This window comes from Manacus vitellinus, unplaced genomic scaffold (assembly GCF_001715985.3).
Source record: "Manacus vitellinus isolate BGI_N305 unplaced genomic scaffold, ASM171598v3 scaffold_64_pilon, whole genome shotgun sequence".
NCBI classification, from domain to species: domain Eukaryota; kingdom Metazoa; phylum Chordata; class Aves; order Passeriformes; family Pipridae; genus Manacus; species Manacus vitellinus.
In genome coordinates, this window is record NW_021940718.1 from 596,978 (window position 1) to 603,039 (window position 6,062).

The 6,062-nt window shown below is 46.8% G+C and overlaps 1 long non-coding RNA gene across 1 annotated transcript in view; it reads right to left on the bottom strand.

The window, feature by feature from the left end:
- The window catches only part of LOC108641490, an 8,513-nt gene that overhangs the window by 490 nt on the left and 1,961 nt on the right, over positions 1 to 6,062 (bottom strand). Inside the window, exons 2-3 of the long non-coding RNA XR_001922022.3 lie at positions 4,498 to 4,684; positions 403 to 615 (exon numbers count right to left, since the gene is read on the bottom strand). This is a non-coding gene — a long non-coding RNA (uncharacterized LOC108641490). The remainder of the gene's footprint in view (positions 1 to 402; positions 616 to 4,497; positions 4,685 to 6,062) is intronic.

The window sequence follows — 6,062 nt, forward strand, 5'->3', positions numbered from 1 at the left end:
CAGAAAGATTATTGGTAACATTTAGAATTGGTAGGAAGGTGTAAAAGTGATAATTTATCCAGGAATGCACCTCCTGTGGGTGAGAAACAGGAATCCTGTGGTTTCCTTTCCTCTCCCCCATCCCAGAGGAATTATTTCCTCTCTTGAGGCTCCTTTTTTTTTGGAGCTCCAACAACCCAAAGGGCTTCTCCTTGGAATCCTTCCCCTCAGGAATTCCCCCTGGGACAGGGAGTGTCTCCAAAGGGGCAGGTGCAGTGGGAGGATGGTGGGCTGGGAATTCCAGAGGCACAAGGGCCAGGGAAACCTCCAACCAGGAATTTTGACAGCAGGAGAAGGGAAAGTTCCCTCTGCTGTCTCTCTGTTCCCTCTTCAGGCTGCTTTGGAAGAGCCTGTCAAACCTACCTGGGAATATTTGGGAATGTTGGATGGATCATGTCATGCTGACAACACGTTTCCCAGCTCAGCTCCTTCCCTGTGTGTTTGCTGGGAAAAACCTCAGCACTTATTCCATGTTTTATTCCTTCTCCTCCTTCATTTTCCTGCTCCCTCTCCTCTCATCCATCAGCACAGCCCACACTGGCCAAAAGTGAGGAGTAAAATTAGACATTTCCTCTCCTGGAATATAAACCAGAGAGATAAAAAATTGGAATTCTGTTACTCTTTAAAAATGCTTTTAATTCTTTGCTACTTTAATTTACAGCAATATAATTTAATGTCAAACATCCACAAACACATTCCAGCTGTCCAGTGACACTGGACATTTCTGGCATCTTTGTAAAGATTTATCCCTGGAATTACTGCAGTGGTTACCTGGCACCACACAGATCCCCAAATAGGGCATTTCTTGCATATTTTACCCATTTTTGCCTCTCTAGGCACGAATTCCATGACACAAAATTCCACTGGACTCGAGGGAAGGGCCTTTCTTGGAGCATCACAGTCACCAGCTCCAAAGGGCTCCAGGGAGGAAAAGTTTGGGAAGAGCAGTGTGGGGAGTGAAACACCTGTGTAATCTGATATTTTGGGAACTGAGAATCCAGAAGGATTCCTCCATCTCTGGTTGGAATTCCTCCCTAACCAGCTGGCTGCCCCTGGGCTCCACTTTTCCCTTCCCTCTCCCTTCAGATTAATCTGCTCCTTTTATTCCCTTCACCCTCTTGTTCTTCATTCAGGCTTTTCATGGAATCTTGGAATATCCTGAGTCGGAAGGAACCCACAGGGATCATCCAGTTCAACTTCACCCCTGCACAGGACACCCCAACATCACATTAATTAACTTTCTTATTCCACTACCCAAATTTTCCTCACTGTGAGCTGCTGGAGGTTCACAAAGTGCTGCTCTCATGATGTTCTCCTATTTTTCTTTCCAATTAAAATCCACCTTCCTCCAGGGAGGGTTCAGGAACCTCCCCAGGCCTCGGAGAAGGAGCCACCCAACGTTCTGGAAAGAATAAAAAACCCCAAATTTCAATGTTTCTGAGTGAAAATGACTCTCATTCCTTGCCTCTGACAAGGAACCTTGGCCTAACCTTGGGGCCATCAACAATGTCTTATGATTAGTGAGGGATTTAAATCTGGGAATGAAAGCTGCAGGAGGGATGAGTCACATTGGGCAGCAGAAAGGTCAGTGGGCACCCAAAAACCATCCCAGGGCAACACCACCCCGGTGGCTCCACGGTTCTTCAACTGCCTCCTGCTAAATTTAGCTCCCTTTTTTAACAAAGAAGATTAATATTCCCTTTTAGTAAACATTAGTATCCTAAAAATAACGTGGGGAGAGAGGGAACATTCCCTGTCTTTGATTCAGGCCCGGTGGTGAATGGCATTTGTGTGAGTAAAGTGTCGGGCAGATAACGCAGCTGGGGGATAAACAAGCCCCAAAAAAAAGGAAGTTTGAGGTGCCCAAAATGTAACTCACCCCAAAAAAAAAGCGTTTCTGAACGTGTGTTGTTTGCATAAATTGTGTTTTTACGGTTTGGGGGAAGTTTGGGGTGTCTGGGGAGTGGAAGTGTCACCATTAGTGTCACTGAGGAGGGAAGGAGCCAGGAGGCAGCTGGAATGTGAGCTCCAAAAACAGGCAGGCACATGGCACCTCCAAAGGGAACAGTCAGGAATTTGGGAATTCGAGCTATGTGGGTGAATGCCACCTCTCCCCTCCCGGGATGTTTGGGGGCACGAGCAGGGAGAGGGGGCTGAGGGCAAAAAAACCACGGCAAGGAGCTTAAAACCAACCTCAGGGAGAGGCAGGAATGTCCACAGGGGCAGTGAGGGGGGGAAAAAAGGTTTAAAAAGGAGATTTTACACCCAGGGAAAATGAGGTTTGCACTTGACAGGAATGAGATTTGGAGCGGTGAGGGGCAAAAAAGGTTTAAAAAGGAGATTTTAAACCAAAAAAAGAGCTTTTGTGCTTGACAGGAATGAGATTTGCAGCTGTGAGATTAAAAACAAAACACACACCACAGCAATAAATGTGCCTCCTGTCCTTCATCCCTCCTGTTTTGAGAAGAAACAGTGTGTTATAATTCCTTGTGGAGACAGTGGGAGGATGCTCTGGAATTCCCTGATCCCAAACAGCTCAGCCAGATCCTGCCACAGTTATTGTCTGCTCCCTGCACTGGAAATCCATTGTTTATATTTTCCAGGGATAAAAACCCCACCTGGAATCCTGAACCGTGTTTCCCCCTGGCAAATCCAGCTGGGCAGAGCCCAAACTTCACTCCTGAGGGCAGCATGTTCCAAAAATATTTGGATGAGCAGGTCTCCAGTGTGAAGAACTGGAGCAGAGGTGACCAGAGCCCGGTGTCCCTTTAGGACTCCAACACAACTTTGGAGCCTCCTGGGGTTTTTTTTCCCTCTCCAAAAGTGGCAAAATAATCCCTGGAATCTGGTTTCTTAACCCAGACACTTTCCTAGCTCAGGGATGGGAGGGAAAAGCAATAAAAGGGCATCAAAATGTCGAGCAGGGAGGTGATTTTAGGGCAGTTTTTCCCATTTTTTTTCCCAGCTGAGAGGTTGATGTGGGGACTCCCCACTGGAAATGTTGGGAAGCTTCTGGAAATGCAGCTTCCCTGGGAGTCAGGGCTCACTCCAATCCAAGAATCCAAGCTCCAAATTCCTCTGGAATTACCACTTTACCTTGGAAAAGATGGTGAAAGTGTAATTACAAGTGGTTTCTCTGGGAACAACCAATTGTCCATTAATATTGACCATAAAAAATAAGTGGAATCACCCAGAATTAAGACTGGAAAAGCTCATTTGCTCTGTTCCCAGCCACAAATTTATCAGGTTCTACCTTTAAACCCGATTTCTTTTCTTGCCTTCCACCACTTCACTTGCAAGACCTCCAGAATCTTGACCTCTGGCAGTTAATAATTTCCTAATTTGCAGCTCTTGTTTATTCATGGTCAAAGCCCTGGGCCTTGGCCTCGTGGTTGAGGAGCAGAAAACAGCTTTGTAGAGAAAAATAAACCTCTTTTTTTAATTATTTTTAGCCCAACGGGCACAGCTGGGGCGAGACAAAGGAGGGTTTAGGCCACAGACACTTTCCTCAGGTCTGAAAGAGAAAAATTCAAGGTGAATTTAAACAATTAACAGCTTGGGAGCAGCTCTGAATAAAAGCTGATGTTGTTAAATGGTTGCATAATTTCAGGAAAAGTATCCATAAAATACTGGGGGGATTAATAAGGGGATAATGGGACAAAGGAGGTGCCATTTGCACCAAAATGTTCTGTAGGATCCTAGAGAAACCCTGTTGCTAAGGGAACATCTGAATATCTATATTTTTATAGGAAAACTTCCAAAAAATGTGCCCCCCACACCCAAAAGGGTGTCTGGATCTGGATTAGGCACAGTTTGGGAGGCTGGAGCTGTGCCCACCCTGCCCTGGGGAGGGGGCATTTTTAGGAGTTAAAAACCCTTCCCTTGGATTCTTAGGGGGGAAATCCTGGATATTTGGATTTTTTACTGCAAGAGCTGAAAAGCTCAAGGCAAAACACTTCCCAGCCAGTGAGCAGGTGAGGGAGGTACTACCCAAAAATCAGAATTAAAGCAGCAGCTCTGCACTGCTGTGGGCACAGGGAACTCATCCCATGGTCCAGCTGCTTCCCACTCATCCCTTGGGACAAGGACACGGGGCCAGGATCAGCTCTGCAGCCCCCAAAGCTGCAAAGAAACCCAACAGGACCCCAAACCCCTAAATTTTGGTGTTACTAAATTTTTTTTACAGTTACAACCTGCTGCAGGACAAGGAACCTTTAATACTTTTAACAGTGGTCTTTTCGTCCTGCCACAGAGTGATTTTATAAAGGCACACAATGATTTGGGTGATTGAAGGCAAGATATTATTTAAATATTACAGAGTTTACATCTGAGAGAGAAAAAAAAATGCTGATGGTAGCTCTGCCTTCACCTGGTATTGCTGAGACAATTTTAGAAGCAGCTGGAATAATTCAAATTAAAGCACGGGGTGAGAAAGTAGCTCAGGTTGATTGAACTTACCTTAAAAAGGTTTACTTGACTTAAATAAACTGTGCAGGAGGAGACTCACTGGATATATAATATTTTAGGGCTTTGTCAAATAAACATATATAAAATGAACTGTTCCAAAAAGTTCCTCCTAAAGAGTCAAAGGGAGACAGTCTGGGTGGATTCACTGCTCAGCCTCTCCACACTCCCAACAGCTTGACTGAAAGGAATTAAAAAAAAATAAATTAAAATTAAGTTTCCTCCCCCTTTTTTTTATTTTTTCCCCCCTAGCAGAAGTTTAGAGGAAAATTTTCCTTCTTGGTTTCAAATAATCAAACGGGAATTGGGGAATAAAGGAATGGAAGGGAGAGACAGGGAGGAAAAAAAGGCGACTTAATTATATCCACACACACCTCTGAGCCTTCCCAGGGGGAATTGTCAAAAGGGGTGACATTTCCACCTACCCTAATGACTAATTTAGGCAAAGGACGAGCTCGCCAAAAAGTTATTTTTGGCCCTGTCAGGGCACGGGGCCGGCGAGGGAGAGGGACAGGTGCAGGTCCAGAGTGACATCGGGGCGAGGGTTGAACCCCCCCAAAATGGGACAGTGGAGGGGGGGAGGAACACCCCAAAATGGGACAGTGGAGGGGGGGAGGAACCCCCCAAAATGGGACATTGGAAGAGGGGCTGAACCCCCAAAATGAGACATTGGAGGGTTTGTAGAACCCCCCCAAAATGGGACATTGGAAGAGGGGCTGAACCCCCCAAAATGGGACATGGAGGGTTTGCAGAACCCCCCCCAAAATAGGACATTGGAGGGGTGGAGGAACCCCCCAAAATGGGACATGGGAGAGTTTGTAGAACCCCCCAAATGGGACATTGGAGGGGTGGAGGAACCCCCCAAAATGGGACACTGGAGGGTTTGCAGAACCCCCCAAAATGGGGCATTGGAGGGTTTGCAGAACCCCCCCAAAATGGGACATTGGAAGAGGGGCTAAACCCCCCAAAATGGGACATGGGAGGGGGGGAGGAACCCCCAAAATGGGACATTGGAGGGTTTGCAGAACCTCCCCCAAAATGGGACATTGGAGGGGTGGAGGAATCCCCCAAAATGGGACATTGGAGGGTTGGATGAGCCCTCCCAAAATACAAAATCAAGGTGAGGGTTGAACCCCCTCCAAAAATGGCATCGAAGGGTTGGCTGAACCCCCCAAAATGTGACAAGAGGAAGGCTGAACCCCCTCCAAAATCTGATATCAGACAGTGGCTGAGCCCCCCCAAAATGTGACATCAGAGGGGTTGATGAACCCCCCCAAAATGTGACATCAGAGGGGTTGATGAACCCCCCCAAAATGTGACATCAGAGGGTTGGATGAGCCCTCCCAAAATATGAAATTAGGGTGAGGGTTGAACCCCCTCCAAAAATGGCATCGAAGGGTTGGCTGAACCCCCCAAAATGTAACAAGAGGAGGAGGGCTGAACCCTCTCCAAAATTTGATATCAGGTGGTGGCTGAGCCCCCCCAAAATGTGACATCAGAGGGCTGGATGAGCCCTCCCAAAATATGAAATCAGGGTGAGGGTTGAAGCCCCCCCAAAA